The following is an 8,118-nucleotide window of genomic DNA, read 5'->3' on the forward strand; positions in this document are numbered from 1 at the left end:
CACTAATCTTTAACATCAACCCAAGGTTTTCCAAGAAACGCGATCATTTCTAGAGCTATCTAGAACAGGGGTCAGCAGACTTTCTCTTAAAGGGACAGACAGTAAATATTTTAGGCTTTCCACTCTGCCATTGTGCCCAAAAGCGACCACAGGCGATCTGTTAATGAATGACCATGACTGTATTCCAATAAAATTTCCTATGCAAAAATAGGTGACCAGTTGGAGGGCCATGGTTTGCTGACCTTTCATCTTGAAGAACCACAGAGATGTCGAAAAATTGTGAGTTTATTTGGGAAAGCTAGGAGTTCCATGGAGCAGACCAATTCCTGTGGGGTTGTGGGGTGAGAAGGGCAAACTGTGCCCTTTACCGATAAACACTGCATCAGGAGGCCTGGAGGAGGACTGTCTGGTGCTATCAGAGAGGCCAGCTGACTCGTAGGCAGCAGCCCTGGTGCTGGATTCGGGAAGAGTTGCTAGTCCGAGGCGCAAACTCCTTACACAGATGGAGCAAGTACACTCGGCCAACCCCACAGTCTTCACACTTTCGCCTCTCTTGGCAGCTTTGTGAGGTAGCAAGGGGATTCTGGATCTGACCACATCTTCAAAAGGTAAGGTTAGACACCAAAAATTTCCAGCTTCCCTTCCAATTCGGACTCTTTAAAACAATTGTTTCATTTGGGCAGGTCAGTTCTCCTGCCATATTCCTCGTTGCTGCTGAACCAACATCACAGAGTAAGCATTGTGTCCTCCGCCTGCCTCTGTCACAGCTGGTGGCTCGGGAATGTGCAACTTACACCCTGACTTGAAAGGTGGGGCTGGGTCCTAATTCTCCTTCATGCCTTTGAACTGAGACCAGAGGGAAGATGCCCTTGGTGGCAGAGATGTAGCCAGAAAGGTTATTTGGGGCTCAGGGTCTGGAAGGGCCCCAGGTGGGCCTTGTACAGGACAGAGAGAGGGTTTCAGCTTCTTTCCAAGTTCTGTGATCCACAAAGGCTGTCTGTTCATCAGGAATCCTTCTATTCCAGTGAGGCCACTCTGTGGATGTAAAATGACCTCCCTTTCCCTTTTCTTGAGTTGTGTTCATTGGATCTTTCTCAATAAATCACACAGTGCTCTAGGAGGCACATTTCCTGCCACAACTAAAGCTGTACATAACACATTTGAGGTCTGCCACCCCTGATTGTTAGAGTCTGTGGGTTCGACTGTAATCTATTTAACTTCTATATCAGCTGCTGGTAACAAACACAATCAAATTCTCCTTATCAAGGACTTTTCAGTCTGTCCTTTCCATTCCCATCCCTTCACTGTGGCCTCATACTTACCACTCCGATCTGGATTTCAGCCCCGGTCTCCTAGAAAGCTCCTTTGCCTCTACTCATTCTCTATTCTTGTCCATCTGTTGTCAGAGCTGTTAGATTAATTTTTATAAACCTACTTTCATCAATCATGTCTCAGATGAAAAGTCTAAAGTGCTTCCTACTGCCTTCTGGATATGGTCTGATCTCTTCAAACCAGTATTTTAGGCTTCATAATCTGGTCCCACTTTATCTATTATATTCATATCTCTCATACCCTTCAACATGAACTTCAGTTTCAGCCAGGTCAATCTTCCACCTCCTCCATCAATCTCTTTCTTCCTTCCCACTTCTGTGACTTTGCTTATTTCCGTCCCCACCACTTCTCCTATTAATTAGAATATCTCCTCCCTGTATGAAAATCTAATGATGTTATCTCTGAAAAATAGAAATCTAATATTACCTGTAAGAAAGAGAAGAGGTGGGAAGGAAATGAGGCTGCATCTGTCCCCTTCCACCTGACAGCACATTCCAAAGTAATAGTTAATGTCTGGGGACCATTAGAAACATGACAAAACTATCAGAAGCATATGAAATTGTAGCTTCTAGATAAGGATGACAGAATGAAGCACACATCTAATTTTCATAGTTTCCAACCTCCCCATGTAAAACTACATTAATAGTATTTTGGGGGGTGGCATAAATCCCAAGGATAAAGAATGAAAGAGGATACCAAAGGAACTAAATTTTAGATGGTAGAAAGCAGACAGATGGTAATGGACTTGGCAGACTTGAAAGACCAAACTGTCAACTGACATTAAGTAAAGATGAAAACAAATTCAATATGCACTCCAGAATCCTCCAAAGACTCAGGGATCACTGGCACCTGTGAAAGGGGCATGAACTTGGATGTTAAATTAAGGAAGACTGGTTGAATGAAGGCTGAGGATCAGGAGGAGTCTTGGATCTCCCCTCCCCCCACTCCACATCACTGGCTAATTGTTCCTCCCACATGCTGGCCAAAGTCTAGAGGTTTAGGTTCCAGAGATGGGAAAACAGATGGTTTCTAAATGAAGGAACACCAGCACAGCTGAGGGTGGGTGTGAAGTGTTTCAAACAGGAGAATAAGTGAATGCATGTGTATTGAAGGCTCCCTGCTCTCTTCCTCCACTTTATCATTCAGGCCAGAGAAACTGAAGGACAATTCTGTGGAGAATATAACCATCTCAAAAGGAAATATCTAAAGATATTGACTTTAGATGACAACCTAGATAGGTCATCTCACATTAGAGATTCTCAACTAGAGACGTAGGCAATGTCTGGAAATAGTTTTGATTGTCACAAACCTGGTGGCGTGGGCGCTGTTGGCATCTTGGGGTAGAGGCCAGGGATGTTGCTAAGTATCCTACAAGGCACAGAAAAGCCTCCCACACCAGAGTATAACCCAGGGCACAATGTCAGTGGTGTCACTGTTGATAAATTTTGCCCTACATGAAATTCACGGTCAACTTGCCCATCAACAAAAGCAACGTTTCCAAAAGTCTCCTACTCTATTATGAGAGCAGAAAACAAAAACAATGGCCAGACAACTGGGGAGGACTTCTAACAAGGAGGATAGGGATGTAAACAAACAGATAAAAGCAACTGGAAAAAGGGGTTCCATGGGTGGCTTTGTTGGTTGTGTCTGACTCTTGATCTCAGCTCAGGTCTTGATGTCAGGGTTGTGAGTTCAAGCCCCTTATTGGGCTCTATGCTGGGCGCAGAGCCTACTTAAAACAAAAAAAGCAACTGGGAAAAGAGACTCTGTAGGAGGAAGAAAACTCTAAAAAAACTATATTTGACTTCCACTTATGACCATGATTAGTGGGGACCAGATTTACCTTCCTGCTCTGAACAACTAGAGAACTGGACAAGATTTAGAAAACCGTTTTCCAATATTGGATAACATGGAACTCAGGACTTCCTTTCACATCTAAGTTCTGGATTTGACTTGTTAAAATTAAGTTTTTTATTTTAAATTGAGTATAGTTAACAGTGTTTTATTAGTTTCGGGTGTGCACTATAGTGATTCAACAGTTCTATACATTACTCAGTGCTCATCATGGTAAGTGTACTCTTTCTGGATTTGACTTTTGTGTGTAGGGTCCAGTTTGAATTTACCGAACAATTTCCCCACTGATTTACAAATGCCACTTTTCCATACAGGGATTCATCTACTCCTGTCTCTCTGTTTCTGTCTTTGTGCTGCTACCATACTGTATTCTTCACAATGTTGTTGGAAACTCAAATCCATCTGTTTGATCTTGAAGTTGCTAAAACTACAAATCTATTAGCATGACGGAAAACCAAAACCCAAGAACACTATTGCCATCTGGCGGAGAGACCTACTATTACCACCTCTGAACGAGACCTGCTGTGTCTCACCTCCTCACTCCCCCATTTAGTCAATGAGTCCTGAAAAATCTTCCTTTATCAGTTCTCTAATCTGTCCCTTCACTTCCATTCTCCTGGTACTTACACCTTAGTCTACTTCCTACTTTGCTAGGACTGTTGCCTTTGAACCAGCCCCTCTCTTTCGTCACTATTCTTTCAATATCTTCTTTGTTGCTATTGTCACACCTTACAATTTCACATTAATTTGATGGGTCACTTACAAAGTTCTTGCTTATGAGAAAACATTTTGGAGCTAGTAACAGCAGTCTGACTAGGGACAAACAGAGAGCACAAAGTAGAGTCTTGATACATGTTAGCTGAATTGAAAAAAGTTATTTAGTACCATTTGTTCATTTGCCAAATTTATCTGGGAGGAGGCATAGGCACATGTTTCCAAACTTTTTTTTATTCTGTAATACCAGACTGATGAAAAATTTGCATGTGTAATTGTGCTGTGGGCTTTCCTAAAAAATTATTTTTAATTGCAAAATACATGACCAATATAAATAAAAATTCGGAGTTCTGCAAATGAGTGACTCTATGGATGATGTTGGGAGCCAGGGTTCTCCCTGAGGAAGAAGATACAATTTGGAATGGGAGAAGACAAGGAAGAACCCAGTGAGGCTGAACTGGAGGTGGAGGTATTAGTAAACTTGTGGTTTCTAGTATCTGTGTTTTTTAGCTCTTTCTTGAAGGCCCCTTTCTTGAAGAGAACTCGATTCAATGGCAACCCAGCAGGTCCCACACCTTAGCATCCAAACACTGTTCTCCACTAAGAGAAACTAGGGATTGTTGGAGAAATGGCTGTCTCCAGGGCTGGGTAGGAAAAAATATAGAATAAACTTGAAACATCTTGTGCTAAAGTAAGGAATTCTTCAAGAAAGAATGAGAACATGTCTAGAAGGCCCAGGAGCCACCTTGAAAGGTCTCCCACTGGCCAAATCTGGGACAACTTGACATCAGAACAAATGAGAGTTACAGACCTGAATAAAATAGCAATCCATGAATTCATGCTAAGTTGGAAAAAGAAAGCTTGTCCTTACAGGAGAATGCCAACTAATAAATGTAAAAGGAATGACAGAATTGGAAAGCCATTTGGCAACTCTCAGGGTAACAATTAATTCAGCCAAGAAACATTATTGGATGCTAAAATTAGTATGTGAAAGTTTGCTGAGAAACAGAATATTTACAGTCTCAAAGTATCTCCCTACAAAATGCTTAACTTAATGGAAAAAAATATTAACTTTACAGTGAAGAAATCTAGCAGATACCACTTAAAACCACTGATCCAAATTAACTCCTGGTAATGGAATAACCGACACCATAATGATATCCTGGTTCTTAGGAAATACACACTTAAGTATTTGTGGTAAAAGGGCATTGTATCTGTAACTAACACTCCAATGGTCAGAAAAAAAAAGCATTTGATTAATTATTTATCTTTAGCATGATTTTTTAAAAAGATTTTTATTTGACACAGACAGAGACAGCCAGAGAGTGAACACAAGCAGGGGTGAGTGGCAGAGGAAGAAGCAGGCTTCCTGCTGAGCAGGGAGCCTGATGCAGGGCTCAATCCCAGGACCCTGGGATTAGGGCCTGAGCCGAAGGCACTTAATGACTGAGCCACCCAGGCGCCCCATTAAAAAAAAAAAAAGCATTTATTCTATACAGATATCTATACTGATAAAGGGAAATCTCCCCCATAGTGTCGGATGACAACTAGTTAATACAAAAAGAATGATGTAGTTAGAAAATCAGTTTTGTAAACATCACAGTAAAAAATGTTTTCAGATAAGAATCATCAAAGGGTGCTAAATCTACAAGGGGCAGGTTTATGAGGAATAGAATGTCAACATGGTCTCAAAAGTTTCTCCTCACAAATTATGTACTCATTGCAAAAGGAAAAATCGTTAATGATACAGTGGAGAAATTGGAAGACAGCTTACCCAATTGTTCAAAATGGATATCAATATGGGGCAAAGGGATATTGCTGAGTCTGGATGTGACACCGGGAGGCCACATCACTCATACAGCGTTTTAGCTCATACTGCATGACCCAAATCTAACCACAGGGAAACATCACAAAAATCTAAACTGAAGCAAAATCTCTATTTTAACTGTCCTGTATTCTTCAATAGATCACTACTACAAAAGACAAAGGCTGAAGAACCGTTCTAGAGGACAGAATCCTGAGAATCTAACATATGATCCTGGAGTGGATTCTGTAGCTGAAAAATAAAATTACCAATGGAACAACTGAAATTGGAATAGGGGCTATCAGTGAAAGCATTCTATCACTGTTAAATGCCTGAACTTGAGAACTGTATTAAGTGTGCTTGTTTTTATGAAGTCTATCTGTAACACTACAGGTGAAAGGGTAGGTCTGCAATGTACTCTCAGATGGGTCAAGAAAAAATATATAACAAGAGATAAAAGATGGTAAACCAAACATGAGAAACATTAAAAAAAAGAAGTCTAAATGTATAACAATGTAGGTTTCTTCCACTTAAAATTTTCAGAACATATACATATATGTGCATGTAAATACATATATTTCTAGGACAATATAATTAGTAGTTTCTTGCTCCCCCAGGTAAGGGAAATAGGAGCTAAAATGTATTAGATGGCATGAGGGCAAAACGGTTAAGACTTTTCTCAATGTTTAGTTCCACTCCACAGAGAAAACGGATTTTTTTAATATGTGCACACAAGCTTCTGCACATGTGTAATTACATCATTTTGATGGCTGCATAATCTATGAATGAATGTACTTAAAGGTGTTCTATTGGTATTTGTTTCTAATATGTATATTTTAAATATAAAGAGATTTTTAAAATTATTTCATCATTTTTATATTTACTTTGATAAAAGCTATTTGGCCTTAATTCTGTTATAGTTTTTTGTTGTTGTTTTAGAGGCGGGGAAAGTGCTGGGGGGTGCAGAGGGAGAGGGAATCTTAAGCAGGATCCACTCCCAGCACAGAGCTGTCTCGGGGCTTGATTTCAGGACCCTGAGATCATGACCTGAGGTGAAAGCAGGAGTTGGATGCTTAACTGACTGAGCTACCCAGGCATACCTTATAGTTTGTTTTTAATGCCTTCCTTTTAAAAAATATTTTATGCTCATGTTTTGTTTGGGCATTTTCCTCCTCATCTAACAACTTTTATTCAATTTATGGCATACTATGATTTCAATAATATGAAGGCTTAAAATACTTTGAGCCTATCTTGAGTATAATACTAATAAAAATCTTCATGGAGGAACCTGAGTCTGGCCAGGAGATCACTTCTGGAAGTTATGCAAGGCATGAATATGAAATGTAAGTTGCGGAAGTCTAGATCCCAGCTGATACCTGAGAAATGTACTTTCCTAAAGCCGACCAACCCAACTTTTAATGGATCTGGGCCACTCTCTAAGTGGATCCAATTATGGTTTCCTTGTGATGATTTAAATGAAAAATCTCTACTTGATTCAAGTTCGAGAAGATACTTCCTGCTCTCAGAGCTATTTTTGTTATATTTTGGATCACTCTTATGATCTTTCTGGATAAGAATAACAATGTATCTTAGAGAAACACTATTTGAAAAACCTTACAGATAAAGTTAAAACTTTAAATACTTTCCATAATAATTTTAAAACAAATAGAAAAGTAGTTATCTAGGCGCTGCCCAGACTAGCAAACAATAGAGTCAGGACGGCTAGAGGTGATCCTAAGAACCGAAGGGCAAGGTGTCTGCTTATGCCTTCTTTGTGCAGACATGCAGAGAACCCGAGACGAAAAACCCAGAGGTCCCTGTCAATTTTGCAGAATTTTCCAAGATGTGCTCTAAGAGGTGGAAGACAATGTCTGGGAAAGAGAAGTCTAAATGTGATGAAATGGCAAAGGCAGATTAAGTGCGTTATGATTGGGAAATGAAGGATTATGGACCCGCTAAGGGCAGCAAGGAGGAGGACCCTAATACCCCCAAAAGGCCACTATCTGGATTCTTCCTGTTCTGTTCAGAATTCCACCCCAAGACCAAACCTACAAACCCTGGTATCTCTAATGGAGATGTGGCAAAGAAGCTGGGTGAGATGTGGAATAACTTAAGTGACACTGAAAAGCAACCTTACAACAGTAAGGCAGCGAAGCTTAAGAAGTACGAGAAGGATGTCGCTGACTGTTAAGTCTAAAGGAAAGCTTGATGGTGCAAAGGATCCCAACACCCAACAAAGTTGCCCTGAAGAAAGTGGAAGAGGAAGATGAAGAAGACAAGGAGGATCAAGAGAAGATGGAGGAAGGGAGGAGCAGGAGGTAGAGGAGGAGGAGGATGAATAAAAAAACTGTTGATCTGTAAAAAAAAAAAAAAGAAAGAAATGTAGTATCTATACCAGGTACATCATCATGTTA

The 8,118-nt window shown here is 40.4% G+C and overlaps 1 protein-coding gene and 1 pseudogene across 3 annotated transcripts in view; both read left to right on the plus strand.

The window, feature by feature from the left end:
* The window catches only part of PIGF (phosphatidylinositol glycan anchor biosynthesis class F), a 114,876-nt gene that overhangs the window by 57,520 nt on the left and 49,238 nt on the right, over nucleotides 1–8,118 (plus strand). The window lies entirely within an intron of this gene.
* LOC308349849 (high mobility group protein B3-like) lies at nucleotides 4,322–8,046 on the plus strand (annotated as a pseudogene). The gene is made up of 2 exons: nucleotides 4,322–4,369; nucleotides 7,390–8,046. The product of its transcript is annotated as a high mobility group protein B3-like (transcript).

Source organism: Martes martes (genome assembly GCF_963455335.1).
Source record: "Martes martes genome assembly, chromosome: 9".
In the NCBI taxonomy this organism is placed as follows: Eukaryota; Metazoa; Chordata; class Mammalia; order Carnivora; family Mustelidae; genus Martes; species Martes martes.